Raw genomic sequence first — 21,533 nt, forward strand, 5'->3', positions numbered from 1 at the left:
GCTAGGCCTTCCGTTATTTACCAAGTATATAGTTGCATTAATTAAATAACATAGTTTAATATAATGATATCAAGCTCATGTTTTCATGTGAGTCAAAGCACCTGCATTTAGCAACGCTAACATTAGTAGCCGAGCAAAGCCTACTTAGCCATTCAAGTTTGCTAGGAAGGGATCAGTGTTTGGGTTCATGGCATATCAAGAGGCAAATATTTCAGTGGTAGGCAGCGAACATATGACAACGGAAACATAATCTAGCATAACAAGTCTAGAGATGGAATCAAGGTCATATCATCTTGCATGTGATATCCTCAGCTTGGAATGGTTCTTGATCGTCCTGCACGTACTCTCCTGACTCCAAGTATTCGTTCTCCGATCCCGGTGCTACCCAACATAAGAATAACATCCAATGAACAACAGCACTTCAAGATGCAACAAGCACATGATGCATGAGATGAAATTGAGCATGCATCACTATTTCTATCACTAACATAAGCATAAGGAGTGAATACATGTTCCTGGACAGAACTGTATCCTAAGCTATTTTGACATCCATGAGAATGACATGATCAGACGCGTCTCGTGAAAACGATGCAAAACCATATAAATAACATTACAATCGGAGCTACGGATCAACGGGAATCAACGAAACAAGATATGAAGCCCTACGTGTCAAAATCATCACCACACACTCAAATGGCACAACTCTGGTATTTCCAGGTTGCCAAGACATAAAACAAACCATCATGGATGGGGTGGAGCAAAGAAGAACACGAGAACATCAACTAAGAACTCACAAACATCAAATTGACAAAACTACACAATCTGCCATAAACTGCATCATAGCACTTTGTAAGCTACATGCAAAGCACCTACAGCCACCCAAACATGACACATAATATATGTGGCTGTATCTAGCCAAGAATACTACAAGCACAAGTAAGAATCACACAAAAGGAATTAAACACAGAAAGTTACAAGGCTGCAAACTTGCCCAAAAACATCAGTTTTCAGGGACTTAGTGAAAATTCCAGATTCTCACTTTCTGTCTATGCTCTGAAGCATTTTGACAGCAGCCAAAACATTATCTACAGGACTCCAAATGACATGAAATTTTACAGGGAGCTAAACAAACCTATCAGGTCCAACTTTCTAGTTGAAAGCTAAGGCTATATCACAATATATTGACCAGCACAACCTCATCAACAGGAGAACAAAATATAAACAAATTCCCAGACTTGGTGAAAATCTCAGATTTTCACTAATCTGGAATTTCAGCCACATGCCTATTTTGAGTGGGCATAACTTGCACATATGGAATCCTAATCAAGATATGAAACCAACATGAGGTAGAGGGGGTCACCCTCTACTACCACAACCTTGAAACAAATACATGAGCACATCACTACTCATGGAATCAAGCTCTAAACATAGAAGAAAATGAAAATATGCCATCTCCAGAAAATGTCCCAATGGCAAAACTGAGTTCACCAATGGATTCCTTGGGAGATTCTACCACAAAATCATATATAATATGCATACACTTGTTTAGAGCAAGTGGCCACAAACTAGGAAGGGAAACTACACCAAATCATGCCTAGTGAATAGTGCATCATTTCATGTAGTTTTCACTATATCAACTACTACATGGTTGAGCTCATGTGCACAATGACAAAGTGACATGGGGGTTTGAACCCCATGTTTGTGTCATGCACATCAACTTCACAACCACTTCTCTCACTAGATCACCCACACACATACATCACCATGCCCTCTCTCATATTAACATGAGGAGGTGCACAAGTTGCAAATGGGGCTGGTTTACCACCCACATACATCATCTCAACACACACACACCTACTCATATGCATATCATCTAGTAGCAACCAAACCACCTACACATACAGGCAAAACAAAATAATACTAACGCATGCATTTAACACATATACACACATACATACATACACTAGCACCACTACATGTGTGTGCAACACTCACACACACAATCACACACAATCTGCCACATATCTAGTAACACAAGCAAGAATGCAACATGCACACCTACACATGCCTCTCTACAAGGGGAATCACCACACACACTTAAGCTCACATAGATCACCTACATACACTAACAGTCTCCAGGAAGACATACATAGTGCATAAAAGGAAAAATGCTAAGATGCTGCCAAGACAAGAGCACAGGAAAAATAAATAGCAAAAGCTTGCAACAGTAAAAAAAAGGCAGTTTCTGGGATCGAACCCCAGACCTGCTGCCGGTTCTACTACAACGAAACCACTCTACTACGGCCCATGTGCTCGACAGAACAGGGGCACCTATCAAGTTAAGGCGCCATGTTGCTGCGACTACTGTGCCGAAGAAACCAACAAAAAGGGGGAGGTTTTTCCATGGGATCAAACCCACGACCTGCTGAGAGCAACCCCAAGGTTCCAACCACCGTGCTATGAGTCGGTAACTGCTAGTACGGGGGAATCTAATCAACTAAGCTACTACAAGCAGCCGAACCAGGCTCTGCACGCCGGCGACAGGAAGGCTGCCGGAGTAACTACTGCTGCTGCCACGCAATAGAGGAGAGCCACCACTACACGTCGTAGCATACGAAGGGGAGACCCCCTGCTACTGCTACTCTCTACCACTCACCCACCTGACAGAGACCTACACACCACATACATCAAGGCTGCTGCTTGATCTGCTCTGCTCGACAGGAACTACGGCGACAGGGAGGTCGCTGCACCCTGCTAGCTACTGTTGCGATGCAGGGAGACGAGCTCCTGCATCCACAACTACCACACAATGACGATCACGCCAGTAGCCAAGCTACTGCTACTTCTACTGCACGCCGCAACACCTCTGCTACTGCAGTTCGGAACAGGGAACCATGGCGAGCTCAAACACGGTGATCCGGCCGATCTACGGGGGAAGAAGGAAGGGGGAGACGTCTCTCACCTTGGGGAAGGAAGGAGAGGACCGGACGAAGGAAGGGGAAGCAGACCGGCGACAGAGAGGAAGCAGATCGACGATAAGAGGCTCGTGGAAGCAAAACGCGCGGGGCTTCGAGTCCGCGGCAACGGCGTCGTCCCTGCCGTCGGTGAGGAGGCTCCTCTACCTCACCGAGGGCAAAAATGGAGCGCGGGGGAGTCCCCCATGCTCCTGGACATGGCCGCGGCACCGGAGGGCGACGGGAGGACGGCGATCGACGGCGGAGACTTCTGTGGCTATCTTACAGAGCTTACCAGAGAGGGGAGGAAGAAGAAAGGAGAAGGTGGCGGCGCACTGGGGGAGGAGAGGGAACCCTACGGAGGAGGAGGAAGACCTGGGGCTTTATAGCGCCTCGGGGGAGGAGCTCGGCCCTCGTATCAATAGGAAGGGGATCGGGAGGAGGAGATGGCGTCGTACGCCATGACGTCGACGGAGGAGGAAGAGGGACGCTGGCTCGGCTGCTCTCTACGCGCGAAGGGGAGAAGGTGGGTCGGCCATGTGAGAGGAAGCCCAGAGGTGGCGTCATTTAAAAGGAAAAACACTCCTTGGACTCTTTCCATTTACAGAAATTAACACAGAGTAAAACAAAAACACAAGAAAATTACAAGTGCTAAAATAAAATAGCACTTTTCCTGGACATGTAAAAACAAGACCTATTTAATAAAAATGAGAACAAGAATTTAGGAGCAAGTATTTATTTTACAAAACAACCATGGTAGGAGCTGTTTTGTAGTTGCTTACACCTTTTAAACACCCATTCAAAACCAGCAAATCACACATCTCATCCACCACAATTCTAAGCTAACACATGAGCATTTTCAAAAGAGGGAAGGAAGAAGAGAATCTTGACATAGGAGAAATAGAGAGAGGGGTGAAGATGGTTTTTGAAACCTAAGCACTTACTATCACATGCATCTCCCTACACAAGCTATACATCACATGCACAACAACACAAGGCACCACATGGAGTCATATGACCACATGAATTCATATCACCACAAACTCTAACTCCTAGCTAGACCACATAAAATCATAATCATCAGATGCAAGCAAAACAACAAGATCATGATGCCACATGAAATCATAGCCACAAAATGACATCATCATATCCATGACAAGGTGGACCCACATGCAATAGGTTCCAAATATGGCGACTACACATATGGGGCATTACAATGAGCTCCCAAGAGATATTATTATTCAAAAAAAATATGCTCGGCTCTCTCGTAATGATCAATCCATGCTCGATACCTCTTGTGTTGGTTCCTTTATGAAGAAAGATATTGAATTCAAATGGGACTTATTGGAAAGAATTAAACGCAACTCTGAAGATTGGGAACTCGACGAATGTAATGAGTCAGGTATAAGCCTTAAGTTTGATTGTGTTAAATCCTTTATAGACACTGATGCTTTTCGTGATTTTAGCACTAAAGATGGACTTGACTCTGAGGTAGTAGCTTCATTCTGTGAATCTTTTGCTACTCATGTTGATCTCCCCAAGGATAAGTGGTTTAAATATCATCCTCCCATTGAAGTTAAAGTGGTTGAACCTATTAAAGTTGAAGAAGAAACTATTATTTATAATGTTGATCCTGTTATTCCTACTGCTTATATTGAGAAACCACCCTTTCCTGTTAGGATAAAGGAGCATGCTAAAGCTTCATCTGTGGTTCATAAGAGTTGTACTACAACACCTATACCTCCTAACAAATTAAAGTTGAACCTAATATTTCTATGGTTAAAGATCTCTTGGTTGATAATATTGATGGGCATGTCATTCATTTCTGTGATGAAGATGCTGGAATTGCTAGACCTGATATTAAAGGTAAACATAGACCTATTGTTGGCGTGCCTGTTGTTTTTGTTAAAATAGGAGATCATTGTTATCATGGCTTATGTGATGTGGGTGCTAGTGTGAGTGCAATTACCTTTAACTTATACCAAGAAATTATGAATGATATTGCACCAGCTGAATAAGAAGAAATTGATGTTACCATCAAGCTTACTAATAGGGATACTATTGCACCAATTGGGACTGTTAGAGATGTTGAAGTCTTGTGTGGGAAAATAAAGTATCCTACTGATTTTCTTGTTCTTGGTTCCCCACAAGATGATTTTTGTCCCATTATATTCGGTAGACCCTTGTTGAATACTGTTAATGCTAAGATTGACTGTGAGAAAGAAACGGTTACTGTAAGTTTTGGGGATGTGTCTCATGAGTTCAATTTCTCTAAATTTCATAGACAATCCCATGACAAAGAATTGCCTAGTAAAGATGAAATTATTGGTCTCGCCTCTATCAATGTGTCTCCTACTGATCCCTTAGAACAATATTTGCTAGACCATGAAAATGATATGCATATGAACGAAAGGAATGAAATAGATAAGATTTTCTTTGATCAACAACCCATTTTGAAACACAACCTGCATGTTGAAATACTTGGGGATCCTCCTCCACCCAAGGGTGATCCCGTGTTTGAGCTTAAACAATTACCTGATACTCTGAAGTATGCTTATCATGATGAAAAGGAGATATATCCTGTTATTATTAGTGCTAACCTTTCAGAGCATGAAGAAAAGAGATTATTGAAAGCTTTGAGGAAGCACCGTGCCGCTATTGGATATACTCTTGATGATCTTAAGGGCATTAGTCCTACTCTATGTCATCAAAAAATCAATATGGAGCCTAATGCTAAACCAGTTGTTGATTACCAACGACGATTAAATCCTAAAATGAAGGAAGTGGTAAGGAATGAAATATTAAAGCTTCTAGAGGCACGTATAATTTATCCTATTGCTCATAGTAGATGGGTTAGCCCCGTTCATTGTGTCCCTAAAAAAGTGAGGTATTAGCGTTGTTCCTAATGACAAAAATGAACTCATCCCGCGAAGAATTGTTACAGGATATAGATTGGTAATTGATTTTAGGAAATTAAATAAAGATACTAGGAAAGATCATTACCCTCTACCTTTTATTGATCAAATGCTAGAAAGACTATCCAAACATACACATTTTTTCTTTCTAGACGGTTATTCTAGTTTCTCTCAAATACATGTGTCAAAAGAGGATCAAGAGAAGACCACTTTTACTTGTCCTTTAGTTACCTTTGCTTATAGACGTATGCCTTTTGGTTTATGCAATGCACCTGCTACCTTTCAAAGATGTATGATGGCTATATTCTCTGGCTTTTGTGAAAAGATTGTGGAGGTTTTCATAGATGATTTTTCCGTTTGCGGAACTTCTTTTGATGATTGCTTGAGCAACCTTGATCGTGTTTTGCAGAGATGTGAAGAAATTAATCTTGGCTTGAATTGGGAGAAGTTACACTTTATGGTTAATGAAGGCATTGTCTTGGGACACAAGATCTCTAAAAGAGGTATTGAAGTTGATAAAGCTAAAGTTGATGCTATTGAAAAAATGTCGTGTCCAACATATATCAAAGGTATAAGAAGTTTCCTTGGTCATGCTCGTTTCTATAGGAGATTTATTAAAGACTTCCCTAAGATTTCTAATCCTCTCACTAATCTTTTGCAGAAGAATGTTCCTTTCGTTTTTTATGATGAGTGTGTAGAAGCATTTGAAATTCTTAAGAGAGCCTTGATCATTGCACCTGTTGTTCAACCACCTAATTGGAACCTACCTTTTGAAATTATGTGTGATGCTAGTGATTATGCTGTTGGTGCTGTTCTAGGGAAAAGAGTTGATAAGAAATTAAATGTCATCCATTACGCTAGTAAAACTCTAGACAGTGCTAAAAGAAACTATGCTACCACTGAAAAGGAACTTTTAGCAGTTATGTTTGCTTGTGATAAGTTTAGACCTTATATTGTTGATTCCAAAGTAACTATTCACACTAATAACGCTGCTATTAAATACCTTATGGAAAAGAAAGATGCTAAACCTAGACTTGTTAGATGGGTTCTTCTTCTACAAGATTTTGATTTGCATATTATTGATAGAAAGGGCGTTGATAACCCCGTAGCAGATAACTTGTCTAGACTAGAGAATGTTCTTGATGACCCACTACCTATTGATGATAGCTTCCCTGATGAACAATTAGCTGTCATAAATGCTTCACACAATGCTCCTTGCTATGCTGATTATGCTTACTACATTTTTGCTAAATTTATACCGCCTAGCTTCACATACCAACAAAAGAAAAAGTTCTTATATGATTTAATACATTACTTTTGGGACGATGCACACCTTTATAAAGAAGGAGTAGATGGTATAATTAGACGTTGTGTACACGAGCATGAACAGGGACAGATCATACAGAAGCGTCGCTCTGAGGCCTACCGAGGACATCACGCTGGAGATAGAACTGCACACAACGTATTACAATCTGGTTTTTACTGGCCTACTCTCTTCAAGGATGCTCGTAAGTTTGTCTTGTCCTGTGACGAATGTCAAAGAATTGATAATATTAGTAGACATCACGAAATGCCTATGAATTACTCTGTTGTTATAGAACCATTTGATGTTTAGGTTTTTGATTATATGGGACCTTTTCCAAAGTCCAATGGGTATACTCATATTCTAGTTGTTGTTGATTATGTTACTAAGTGGGTAGAAGCTATTCCAACTAGTAGTGTTGATCATAACACTTCTATTAAAATGTTGAAATAAGTTATTTTCCCTAGATATTTAATGGTTGATGGTGGTTCACACTTTATTCACCCTGCTTTCCGTAAATTGCTTGCTAGGTATGATGTTAACCATAGAATTGCATATCCTTATCATCCTGAGTATAGTGGTCAAGTAGAATTGAGCAATAGAGAAATTAAATTGATCTTGCAAAATATCGTTAATAGATCTAGAAAGAATTGGTCTAAGAAACTTGACGATGCATTATGGCCCGTATAAAATGGTTTATGGTAAACATGTTATTTACCTCTAGAGCTAGAACATAAAGCTTATTGGGCAAATAAAGAGCTTAACTATGATTTCAAACTTGCTGGTGAGAAGAGGTTATTTGACATTAACTCACTTGATGAATGGAGAACCCAGGCCTATGAGAATGCCAAGTTGTTTAAAGAAAAGGTTAAGAGATGGCATGATGGAAGGATACAAAAGCGTGAATTCAATGTAGGTGATCATGTCTTGCTATACAACTCTCGTTTAAGATTTTTTGCAGGAAAACTTCTCTCTAAATGGGAAGCACCTTACATTATCGAGGAAGTACATCGTTTCGGTGCTGTCAAGATCAACACCGCCGAAGGCACGAATCGAAGGTGGTAAATGGGCAAATAATCAAACATTATATCTCAAGTACTCCCATAAATACTGAAACCAATATTATCAATACCATAACTCCAGAGGAGTACATTAGGGAGACCTATTAGAACGTTTCAGACTCCGAAAAGGAATAGGTATGTGTTATGGTAAGAAAACCGACTCCAAAACTTTTCCAATGGCAATTTTTATCATTTTTGGAATATTTAAAAAATTAGGAAAATTTAAAGCAATTCGAAAAGTGCATGAGGAGGCGACAAGCCAGGGGGCGCGGCCTACCCCCCTGGGTGCGCCCTGCAGGCTTGTGGCCACCCCGTGTACCCTCCGGACTCTGTTTTCTTGTGGCATACTCTTTAGGGTCGGTAAAAATCCATTATATAATCTCCCGAAGGTTTTGACCTTTGTATCACGACAGTATCTCCTGTTTTCGGTTTGAGCTGTTTCTGCAACAGATTTAGATCAACATGACGTATTCAAGTGCTTTGAAGGACAAGTTCTTCGAGAGGGTCATCAACCCCTACCTTGCGGAGGTGCTGCAACACCCTCAAACCATTGAGGTGCATGAGGGTGTGTTACACATCCGTGATGTTAGGGGGCCAAAGAAGACCGGAAGCGTGGAGACCAGGCTCGAAGCAATGGAGCAACAAGTTTCCAAGTGCCAAGGGATGGTGGAACGAGGACTCAATGCCAATCACATGATGATCGTGGAGTTTACCCATAAGCACTAGCTAGACGCCAAGGAAATCTGGGATCACGTCTTCAAGATTTACGAGAAAATCGAGCACTCCATTCCCAGATCTATGACCTGCAAAACCAAAACCGTGAGTATGAATACAGATATAATAAAATGAGTTTGGCTACAGACTTGAGGATCCCACAGACTCCATCTTTTTATGATGGTGAGCCCATGCCTTGGAAGACGGAGAACAAGCCTTCAACCTCACCAACAACTCCAACATCACCACCTCCGAAGAAAGACAACTAAACACATGGGTATGGGCACTCCCCTTGGCTTGTGCCAAGCTTGGGGAGGTGCCCCGGTATCGTATCACCATCACACCTTTTACTTTCTTCGTTTTTATCCATTCGATCCTTTTGGTTATATCTTGATATAGTAGAATAAAGTTTTAGTGTGATCTAGTTTTGAGTTTTACTTTATGTTCCCCCTATGTAAGCAAGTCCGAGAGTTATATAATAAAGAGTAGTTTGGGGTTGAGGGCTTTGCTTGCTTGCTATGATCTTGAGAAATAGAAATACAAAGAAGTATAGAATAAAAGCAAAAGAGTATATATAATGATCTTATGGGGAGTGATGACTTCACATATAAAAAGTATGTCGATTGAAATTTGTTGTGAGTTGACAAACAAAGCTATTGGTCATTGTTGCAATCAAAAGGAAGTAATAAAGAAAGAGAGGTTCATATATAAATATATTATTTTAGACATCTTTTGTGATTGTGAGCACTCATTAAAATATTATATGTTAAGAAGTTGATGTTGGACAATAAGACAAACATAATGAGTTATGTTTGCTTATTTACGAATAGAAGTTATATGGTTATAGATCCTTCAACATGTGTCGCTTGCTTCCACCCCGTATCAGCCAAAAACTTCCGCACCAAGTAGAGATACTACTTGTGCATCCAAACACCTTTAACCTAGTTTTGCCTTGAGAGTCCACCACACCTACCTATGGATTGAGTAAGATCCCTCAAGTAAGTTGTCATCGGTGCAAGCAATAAAAATTGCACTTTAAATGTGTGTGATCTATTAGTGTGAGGAAAATAAACTTTATACGAACTTGTGATATAGAAGAAATAAAAGCGACAGACTCATAATAAAGTTCTTTATCACAAGGGTCAATATAAAATGACGTTCTTTTGCATTAAGGGATTGCGCATCCAACTATAAAAGTGCATGACAACCTCTGCTTCCCTCTGCGAAGGGCCTATCTGTTACCTTTACTTTCTAGTACATACCTTTATCTAAGAGTCGTGGTGATCTTCACCATGTCCTTTATTTCGCCTTTATCTGTTGGCAAGTGTCATGTGTTGGGAAATGATCTAGACAAATATATCCACTTGGATGTGGGTGATCATGAGTTATTGTTGTTGACATTACCCTTGAGGTAAATAGTTGGGAGGAAAAACTATAAGCTCCTATCTTTCTCTGTGTCCAATTGAAGCTTTGACCTCATAGGTACTCCATGAGTGTTAGCAATTATGAAACACCATAAGATGATTGAGTATGTGAATTTTGTTTACAAGCTCTTATATTGACTCTTTCCTATGTTGCGATAAATTGGAATTGCTTCAATGACTGAAACCATAGTTTGTTAGTTCTCAATAGAGTTCTTGATTCATATTTTACCTTGTGAATGAATTGTTACTCTAGCATAAGATATTCTATATCAATATGTGTTGTTGTTCTAAAGATAACCATGATGCCTTCATGTCCGTATTTTATTTTTATCGACACCTCTATCTCTAAACATGTGGGCATTTTTATCAATCTCGGTTTTCACTTGAGGACAAGCGGGGTTTAAGCTTGGGGGAGTTGATATGTCCATTTTGCATTATGCTTTTATATCGATATTTATTGCATTATGGGTTGTTAATACACATTATGGTACAATACTTATGCCTTTTCTCTCTTATTTTACAAGGTTTACATGAACAAGGAGAATGTTGGTAGCTGGAATTCTGGACCAGAAAAGGAGAAAATATGAGAGACCTATTCTGCACAACTCCAAAAGTCCTGAAAACTTACGGAGAATTATTTTGAAATATATAAAAATATTGGGCGAAAAAAATACATCAGGGGACCTGCTACTGCAACAAAAGACCTTCCAACAGCGCCAGAAACAAGCGTGCTGACGGGAGACTATTCTTGTCTTGATACTCCTTAGCAACGGCATCAGGAATCCTTCTGCTACGCTACGCCTTTAGGGACTTCCTAGGCAAATATGCAAAGGATTCCCCCGTGGCCTTGGAGCCTTGCATTGGTGTTCCCTCGAAGCGGAAAGGGTGATGTAGCACAGCGGCGGTAAGTATTTCCCTTAGTTTTGAGAACCAAGGTATCGATCCAATGAAGGAATATCACAAGTACCTATACAAACACAAAGAGCTTTCTCCCAACACTATGAAGGGGTTGTCAATCCCTTATAGATTGTTTGCCAAGTGAGAACTGAAAGCAACAAAGAAACAAAGCAAAGTAAAGCGAAAGTGGAAACGATAGGTGTGAATAGACCCGGGGGCCGTAGTGTTCACTAGTGGCTTCTCTCATGAAAGCAAGTAGACGGTGGGTGAAAGAATTACTGTCGAGCAATTGATAGAACCGCGCAAAGTCGTGACGTTATCTATGGCAATGATTATATCTATAGGCATCACGTCCAAAACAAGTAGACCGATACTTTCTGCATCTACTACTATTACTCCACACGTCGACCGCTATCCAGCATGCATCTAGTGTACTAAGTTCATGAGAACAGAGTAACGCCTTAAGCAAGATGACATGATGTAGATGGACAATCTCATATCTATGATAAAATCCCATCTTGTTACCCTTGATGGCAACAACATGATGCGTGCCTTGCTGCCCCTTCTGTCACTAGGAAAGGTCACCACACTGTATGAACCCAAAACCAAGCACTTCTTCCATTGCAAGAATCATAGATCTAGTTGGCCAAACAAAACCCAAGACTCGGAGAGACTTACAAGGATATCAAATCATGCATAAAAGAAACCAGCAAAGACTCAAATATATATCATAGATAATCTGATCACAAATTCACAATTCATCGGATCTCGACAAACACACTACCAAAGAGGATTACATTGGATAGATCTCCATGAAGATCATGAAGAACTTTGTATTGAAGATCCAAGAGAGAGAAGAAGCCATCTAGCTACTAACTACGGACCCGTAGGTCTGAAGTGAACTACTCATGAGTCATTGGAGGGCGATGATGTTGATGAAGAAGCCCTCAACTCCAAAGTCCCCTCCGGCAGGGCACCGGGAAGGGTCTCGTGATGAGATCTCGCGGAAACGGAAGCTTGCGGCGGCGGAAAAGTGTTTTCGTGGACGCCCTGATTTTTTCTGGATTTTTAGGGAATTTATAGGCCAAAGACCTAGGGCAGGGGAGCGCCAGGGGGGCCACAAGCTTGGTTGTCGCGGCCTCCCCCCTGGCCGCGGCAACAGGGCTTGTGGGCCCCCTGTGGGCCCACTTGCTTGGCCCTCAAGCCTCCCGATCTTCTTCCGTTCTGGAAAAAATCATTTTGGGGATTTTATTCCGTTTGGACTCCGTTCCAAAATCAGATCTGAAAAGAGTCAAAAACACAGAAAAACATGAACTCGCACTTGGCACTAAGTTAATAAGTTAGTCCCAAAAATATACAAAAGGTAAACAAAACATCCAAAGTTGACAAGATAACAGCGTGAAACCATCAAAAATTATAGTTACGTTTGAGACGTATCAGGACCCACCAGGTGGCCACAAGCCACGGGCGCGGCCTACCCCCCCCCCCCAGGCGCGCCATGCAGACTTGTGGGCCCCCTTGTTGGAAATATGCCCTAGAGGCAATAATAAATTAGTTATTGTTATATTTCTTAGTTCATGATAATCGTTTATTATCCATGCTATAATTGTATTGATTGGAAACACAATACTTGTGTGGATACATAGACAAAACACTGTCCCTAGTAAGCCTCTAGTTGACTAGCTCGTTGATCAAAGATGGTCAAGGTTTCCTGGCCATAGGCAAGTGTTGTCACTTGATAACGGGATCACATCATTAGGAGAATCATGTGATGGACTAGACCCAAACTAATAGACGTAGCATGTTGATCGTGTCATTTTGTTGCTACTGTTTTCTGCGTGTCAAGTATTTATTCCTATGACCATGAGATCATATAACTCACTGACACCGGAGGAATGCTTTGTGTGTATCAAACATCGCAACGTAACTGGGTGACTATAAAGATGCTCTACAGGTATCTCCGAAGGTGTTAGTTGACTTAGTATGGATCAAGACTGGGATTTGTCACTCCGTGTGAACGGAGAGGTATCTCGGGGCCCACTCGGTAATACAACATCACACACAAGCCTTGCAAGCAATGTAACTTAGTGTAAGTTGCGGGATCTTGTATTACGGAACGAGTAAAGAGACTTGCCGGTAAACGAGATTGAAATAGGTATGCGGATACTGACGATCGAATCTCGGGCAAGTAACATACCGAAGGACAAAGGGAATGACATACGGGATTATATGAATCCTTGGCACTGAGGTTCAAACGATAAGATCTTCGTAGAATATGTAGGATCCAATATGGGCATCCAGGTCCCGCTATTGGATATTGACCGAGGAGTCTCTCGGGTCATGTCTACATAGTTCTCGAACCCGCAGGGTCTGCACACTTAAGGTTCGACGTTGTTTTATGCGTATTTGAGTTATATGGTTGGTTACCGAATGTTGTTCGGAGTCCCGGATGAGATCACGGACGTCATGAGGGTTTCCGGAATGGTCCGGAAACAAAGATTGATATACAGGATGACCTCATTTGATTACCGGAAGGTTTTCGGAGTTACCGGGAATGTACCGGGAATGACGAATGGGTTCCGGGAGTTCACCGGGGGGGGCAACCCACCCCGGGGAAGCCCATAGACATTGAGGGTGGCACACCAGCCCTTAGTGGGCTGGTGGGACAGCCCAAAAGGCTCTATGCGCCAAGGAGAAGAAAATCAAGAGAGAAAAAAAAAGGAGGAGGTGGGAAGGAAGGGGGACTCCCTCCCACCAAACCTAGTCCAACTCGGTTTGGGGGGGAGAGTCCTCCCCCTTGGACTCGGCCGACCCCCTTGGGGCTCCTTGAGCCCCAAGGCAAGGCCCCCTCCCTCCCACCTATATATACGGAGGTTTTAGGGCTGATTTGAGACGACTTTTCCACGCCAGCCCGACCACATACCTCCACGGTTTTTCCTCTAGATCGCGTTTCTGCGGAGCTCGGGCAGAGCCCTGCTGAGACAAGGTCATCACCAACATTCGGAGCACCGTCACGCTGCCGGAGAAACTCTTCTACCTCTCTGTCTCTCTTGCTGGATCAAGAAGGCCGAGATCATCGTCGAGCTGTACGTGTGCTGAACGCGGAGGTGCCGTCCGTTCGGTACTAGATCGTGGGACTGATCGCGGGATTGTTCGCGGGGCGGATCGAGGGACGTGAGGACGTTCCACTACATCAACCGCGTTCTCTAACGCTTCTGCTGTACGGTCTACAAGGGTACGTAGATCACTCATCCCCTCTCGTAGATGGAAATCACCATGATAGGTCTTCGTTCGCGTAGGAAAATTTTTGTTTCCCATGCGACGTTCCCCAACAGTGGCATCATGAGCTAGGTTCATGCGTAGATGTCTTCTCGAGTAGAACACAAAAGTTTTTGTGGGCGGTGATTTGCGTTTTGCTGCCCTCCTTAGTCTTTTCTTGATTCCGCGGTATTGTTGGATTGAAGCGGCTTGGTCCGACATTACTCGTACGCTTACGAGAGACTGGCAAGTGTCGGTTTCTCCAACTTTAGTTGAATCGGATTTGACCGAGGAGGTCCTTGGATGAGGTTAAATAGCAATTCATATATCTCCGTTGTGGTGTTTTCGTAAGTAAGATGCGATCCTACTAGATACCCTTGGTCACCACGTAAAACATGCAACAACAAAATTACAGGACGTCTAACTTGTTTTTGCAGGGTATGCTTGTGATGTGATATGGCCAACGATGTGATGTGATATATTGGATGTATGAGATGATCATGTTGTAATAGAAATATCGACTTGCACGTCGATGGTACGGCAACCGGCAGGAGCCATAGGGTTGTCTTTATACTAACGTTTGTGCTTGCAGATGCGTTTACTATTTTGCTAGGATGTAGCTTTGGTAGTAATAGCATGAGTAGCACGACAACCCCGATGGCAACACGTTGATGGATGATCATGGTGTCGCGCCGGTGACAAGAAGATCGTGCCGGTGCTTTGGTGATGGAGATCAAGAAGCACGTGATGATGGCCATATCATGTCACTTATGAATTGCATGTGATGTTAATCCTTTTATGCACCTTATTTTGCTTAGAACGACGGTAGCATTATGAGGTGATCTCTCACTAAAATTTCAAGACGAAATTGTGTTCTCCCCGACTGTGCACCGTTGCTACAGTTCGTCGTTTTGAGACACCACGTGATGATCGGGTGTGATAGACTCAACGTTCACATACAACGGGTGCAAAACAGTTGCGCACGCGGAACACTCGGGTTAAGCTTGACGAGCCTAGCATGTGCAGACATGGCCTCGGAACACATGAGACCGAAAGGTCGAGCATGAATCGTATAGTTGATATGATTAGCATAGAGATGCTTACCACTGAAACTATTCTCGACTCACGTGATGATCGGACTTGAGATAGTGGATTTGGATCATGTACCACTCAAATGACTAGAGAGATGTACTTTTTGAGTGGGAGTTCTTAAGTAATATGATTAATTGAACTAATTGTCATGAACATAGTCCAATGGTCTTTGCGAATTACGATGTAGCTTGCGCTATAGCTCTACTGTTTTTATATGTTCCTAGAGAAAATTTAGTTGAAAGTTGATAGTAGCAAACTTTGCAGACTGAGTCTGTAAAACCGAGGATTGTCCTCGTTGCTGCACAGAAGGCTTATGTCCTTAATGCACCACTCGGTGTGCTGCACCTCGAGCGTCGTCTGTGGATGCTGTGAACATCCGACATACACGTTTCTGATGACTACACGATAGTTCAGTACAAAAATACTTAATGGCTTAGAAGCAAGGCGCCGAAAACGTTGTAAAACGTCACGGAACATAAGTGATGTTCTAAAGAGATGAAATTGTGATTTCATGCTTGTGCCCTAGTTAAGAGGTACGAGACCTCCGACAAGATTCTTTGTCCACAAAGTAAAGGAGAAAGGCTCAATCGTTGAGCATGTGCTTAGATTGTCTGAGTACGACAATCGCTTGAATCAAGTGGGAGTTAATCTTCCAGATGAGATAGTGATAGTTCTCCAAAGTCACTACCACCAAGCTGTGAGAGCTTCGTGATGAACTATAACATATCAAGGATACATACAATGATCCTTGAGCGATTCGCGATGTTTGACACTGCGAAAGTAGAAATCAAGAAGGAGCATCAATAGTTGATGGTTTGTAAAACCACTAAGTTTCAAGAAAGGCAAGGGCTAGAAGGGATACTTCGTGAAACGGCAAAACAGTTGCTGCACTAATGAAGAGACCCAAGATTAAACCCAAACCCGAGACTAAGTGCTTCTGTAATGAGAGGAACAGTCACTGAGGCGGAGCAACTCTAGATACTTGGTAGATAAGAAGGCTGGCAAAAGTCGAAAGAAGTGTATTTGATAGACATGATGTTGATGTGTACTTTACTAGTACTCCTAGTAGCATGAGGGTATTGGATACCGGTTCGGTTGCTAAGTGATTAGTAACACGAAATGTAAGCTACGGCATAAACGGAGACTAGCTAAAGGCGAGGTGACGATAAGTGTTGGAAGTGTTTCCAAGGTTGATATGATCAAACGTCGCACGCTCCCTCTACCATCGGGATTGGTGTTAAACCTAAATAATTGTTATTTGGTGCTTGCGTTAAGCATGAACATGATTGAATCGTGTTTATTGCAATACGATTATTCATTTAAAGAGAATAATGGTTACTCTATTTTCTTGAATAATCACCTTCAATGGTTTATTGAATCTCGATCGTAGTGTTACACATGTTCATGATATTGGTGCCAAAAGATACGAGTTGATGATGATAGTACTACTTAGTTGTGGCACTGCCGCTTGAGTCATGTTAGTATAAATTGCATGAAGAGGCTCCATGTTGATGGATCTTTGTACTCACCTGATTTCGAATCATTAGTGACATGCAAATCATACCACATGAGCAAGGCCTTGTTTTCATTGAGATGAAATTAAGATAGTAACTTGTTGGAAGTGATACATTTTGATGTATGCAGTCCAATGGGTGCTGAGACACGCAGTGAATATCATTATGTTCTTACTTCACTGACGATTTGAGTAGATACAAGAGTATTTACTTAATGAATCACAAGTCTGAAATGTTGAAAAGTTCAATTCCGTTTCAGAGTGAAGTTCGTCGTAACAAGAGGATAAACTGTCTACGATATGATCATGGAAATGAATATCTGAGTTACGAGTTTTGGTACACAGTTAAGACAATGTGGAAATTGTTTCGCAGTTCATGCCACCTGGAACATCATAGTGTGATGATGTGTCTGAACGTCATAGCCACGAACTATTTGGTATGGTGCATACTATGATGTCTCTTATCGAATTACCACTATCGTTTATGGGTTATGCATTAGAGACAACCGCACTCAGTTTAAATAGGGCACCGCGTATTTCCGTTGAGATGACACAGTATAGACTGAGGTTTAGAGAAATCTAAACTGTCGTTTCTTAAAAGTTTGGGGTTTCGACACTTATGTGAAAAAGTTTCAGTCTGATAAGCTCGAACCCAAAGCGGATAAATGCATCTTCATAGGATATCCAAAACAGTTGGGTACATCTCCTATCTCAGATCCGAAAGCAAAGTGTTTGTTTCTAGATACGGATCCTTTCTCGAGGAAAGGTTTCTCTCGAAAGAATTGAGTGGGAGGGTAGTAGAACTTGATGAGGTTATTGAACCATCACTTCGACCAGTGTGTAGCAGGGCGCATGAAGTTGTTCATGTGGCGCCTACACCAATTGAAGTGGAACCTGATGATGATGATCATTGAGCTTCGAATCAAGTTACTGCAAACCTCGTAGGTCGACAAGGTCGCGTACTGCTGCAGAGTAGTACGGTAACCCTGTCTTGGAGGTCATGTTGTTGAGCAACAGTGAACCTACGAGTTATGGAGAAAGCAATGGTGGGCCCAGATTCCGACAAATGGCTGGAAGCCATGAAATCCGAGAGAGGATCCATGTGTGAAAACAAAGTGTAGACTTTGGTAGAACTACTTGATGGTCATAGGACTATTGAGTAAAAATGGATCTTTAAAAGAAGACAGACGATGATGGTGATAAGTCACTATTAAGAAAAGCTCGACTTGTCGCAAAGATGTTTTCGACAAGATCAAACAGTTGACTATGATGAGACTTTCTCACTCGTAGCGATGCAAAAGGTCTGTTAGAATTATGTTAGTTGTTGATGCATTATTTATGAAATATTGCACGTAGGATGTCAAAACATTGTTTTCTCAACGGTTTCCTTGAGCAAACATTGTATGTGATACAACCAGAAGGTTTTGTCGATCCTAAAGATACTAGCAAGTATGCAAGCTCAAGTGATCCTTCAATGGACTGGTGCAAGCATCTCGGAGTTGGAATATACACTTTGATGAGATGATCAAAGATTTTGGGTTTGTACAAGGTTTATGAGAAACTTGTATTTCCAAAGAAGTGAGTGGGAGCACTATAGAATTTCTGATAGGTATATGTGGTTGACATATTGTGGATCAGAAGTAATGTAGAGTTTCTATAAAGCATACAAGGTTGTTTGAAAGAAGTTTTCAAAGGAGTACATGGATTACGCTACTTGAACGTTGAGCATCAAAGATCTATGGAGATAGATCGAAAGCGCTTAATAGAAGTTTCAACAAGATGCATGCCTTGACAAGTTTTTGAAAGAGTTCAAAATAGATCAGCAAAGAAGGAGTTCTTGGTTGCGTTGTGAGGTGTGAATTTGAGTAAGACTCAAAACCCGACCACGGCAGAATAAAGAGAATAGACGAAGGTCGTCTTCTATGCCTTAGCCGTAGAATCTAAAGTATGCCATGCTGTGTACCGCACCTGATGTGTGCCTTGACTCAAAGTATGTTGAGAGGTACAAAGAGTGATCCATGATTGAATCACTAGCAGCGGTCGAAATTTATCCTTAGTAACTAATGGACTAAGGAATTTTTCTCGGTTATGGAGGTGGTTAAAGAGTTTGTCGTAAAGGGTTACGTCAATGCAAGCTTTGACACTAATCCGAATAACTATGAGTAGTGAAACGAATTCGTATAGTAGAGTAGATATTTGGAGCATTTCCGAATAGCACGTAGTAGCAGCATCTATAAGATGACATAAAGATTTGTAAAGAACGCACGGATCTGAAAGTTTCAGAACCGTTGACTAAAACCTCTCTCACGAGCAAGACGTGATCAGACCCCATAACTATATGGGTGTTGGATTCGTTGGAATCACATGGTGATGTGAACTAGATTATTGACTCTAGTGCAAGTGGGAGACTGTTGGAAATATGCCCTAGAGGCAATAATAAATTAGTTATTGTTATATTTCTTAGTTCATGATAATCGTTTATTATCCATGCTATAATTGTATTGATTGGAAACACAATACTTGTATGGATACATAGACAAAACACTGTCCCTAGTAAGCCTCTAGTTGACTAGCTCGTTGATCAAAGATGGTCAAGGTTTCCTGGCCATGGGCAAGTGTTGTCACTTGATAACGGGATCACATCATTAGGAGAATCATGTGATGGACTAGACCCAAACTAATAGACGTAGGATGTTGATCGTGTCATTTTGTTGCTACTATTTTCTGCGTGTCAAGTATTTATTCCTATGACCATGAGATCATATAACTCACTGACACCGGAGGAATGCTTTGTGTGTATAAAACGTCGCAACGTAACTGGGTGACTATAAAGATGCTCTACAGGTATCTCCAAAGGTGTTAGTTGAGTTAGTATGGATCAAGACTGGGATTTGTCACTCCGTGTGAACGTAGAGGTATCTCGGGGCCCACTCGGTAATACAACATCACACACAAGCCTTGCAAGCAATGTAACTTAGTGTAAGTTGCGGGATCTTGTATTACGGAACGAGTAAAGAGACTTGCCGGTAAACGAGATTGAAATAGGTATGCGGATACTGACGATCGAATCTCGGGCAAGTAACATACCGAAGGACAAAGGGAATGACATACGGGATTATATGAATCCTTGGCACTGAGGTTCAAACGATAAGATCTTCGTACAATATGTAGGATCCAATATGGGCATCCAGGTCCCGCTATTGGATATTGACCGAGGAGTCTCTCGGGTCATGTCTACATAGTTCTCGAACCCGCAGGGTCTGCACACTTAAGGTTCGACGTTGTTTTATGCGTATTTGAGTTATATGGTTGGTTACCGAATGTTGTTAGGAGTCCCGGATGAGATCACGGATGTCACGAGGGTTTCCGGAATGGTCCGGAAATGAAGATTGATATATAGGATGACCTCATTTGATTACCGGAAGGTTTTTGGAGTTACCGGGAATGACGAATGGGTTCCGGGAGTTCGTCGGGGGGGCAACGCACCCCGGGGAAGCCCATAGACATTGAGGGTGGCACACCAGCCCTTAGTGGGCTGGTGGGACAGCCCAAAAGGCTCTATATATGCGCCAAGGAGAAGAAAATCAAGAGAGAAAGAAAAAAAAGGAGGAGGTGGGAAGGAAGGGGGACTCCCTCCCACCAAACCTAGTCCAACTCGGTTTGGGGGGGGAGAGTCCTCCCCCTTGGACTCGGCCGACCCCCTTGGGGCTCCTTGAGCCCCAAGGCAAGGCCCCCTCCCTCTCACCTATATATACGGAGGTTTTAGGGCTGATTTGAGACGACTTTTCCACGGCAGCCCGACCACATACCTCCACGGTTTTTCCTCTAGATCGCGTTTCTGCGGAGCTCGGGCGGAGCCCTGCTGAGACAAGGTCATCACCAACCTCCGGAGCGCCGTCACGCTGCCAGAGAAACTCTTATACCTCTCCGTCTCTCTTGCTGGATCAAGAAGGCCGAGATCATCGTCGAGTTGTACGTGTGCTGAACGCGGAGGTGCCGTCCGTTCGGTACTAGATCGTGGGACTGATCGCGGGATTGTTCACGGGGCGGATCGAGGGACGTGAGGATGTTCCACTACATCAACCGCGTTCTCTAACGCTTCTGCTGTACGGTCTACAAGGGTACGTAGATCACTCATCCCCTCTCGTAGATGGACATCACCATGATAGGTCTTCGTGCGCGTAGGAAAATTTTTGTTTCCCATGCGACGTTCCCCAACACCCCTTGCAAGACTCCGGTGCCCATGTTCTGCTATATGAAGGGTTTTGACCTAGAAAAAATAATATCAGAACTTTCGGGGGGAAGCGTCGCTGTCTCGAGGCGGAACTTCGGCAGAACCAATCTAGAGCTCCGGCGGAGCTATTCTGCCGGGGAAACTTCCCTCCCAGAGGGGGAAATCGAA

This window comes from Hordeum vulgare, chromosome 2H (genome assembly GCF_904849725.1).
Source record: "Hordeum vulgare subsp. vulgare chromosome 2H, MorexV3_pseudomolecules_assembly, whole genome shotgun sequence".
Taxonomy (NCBI): Eukaryota; Viridiplantae; Streptophyta; class Magnoliopsida; order Poales; family Poaceae; genus Hordeum; species Hordeum vulgare.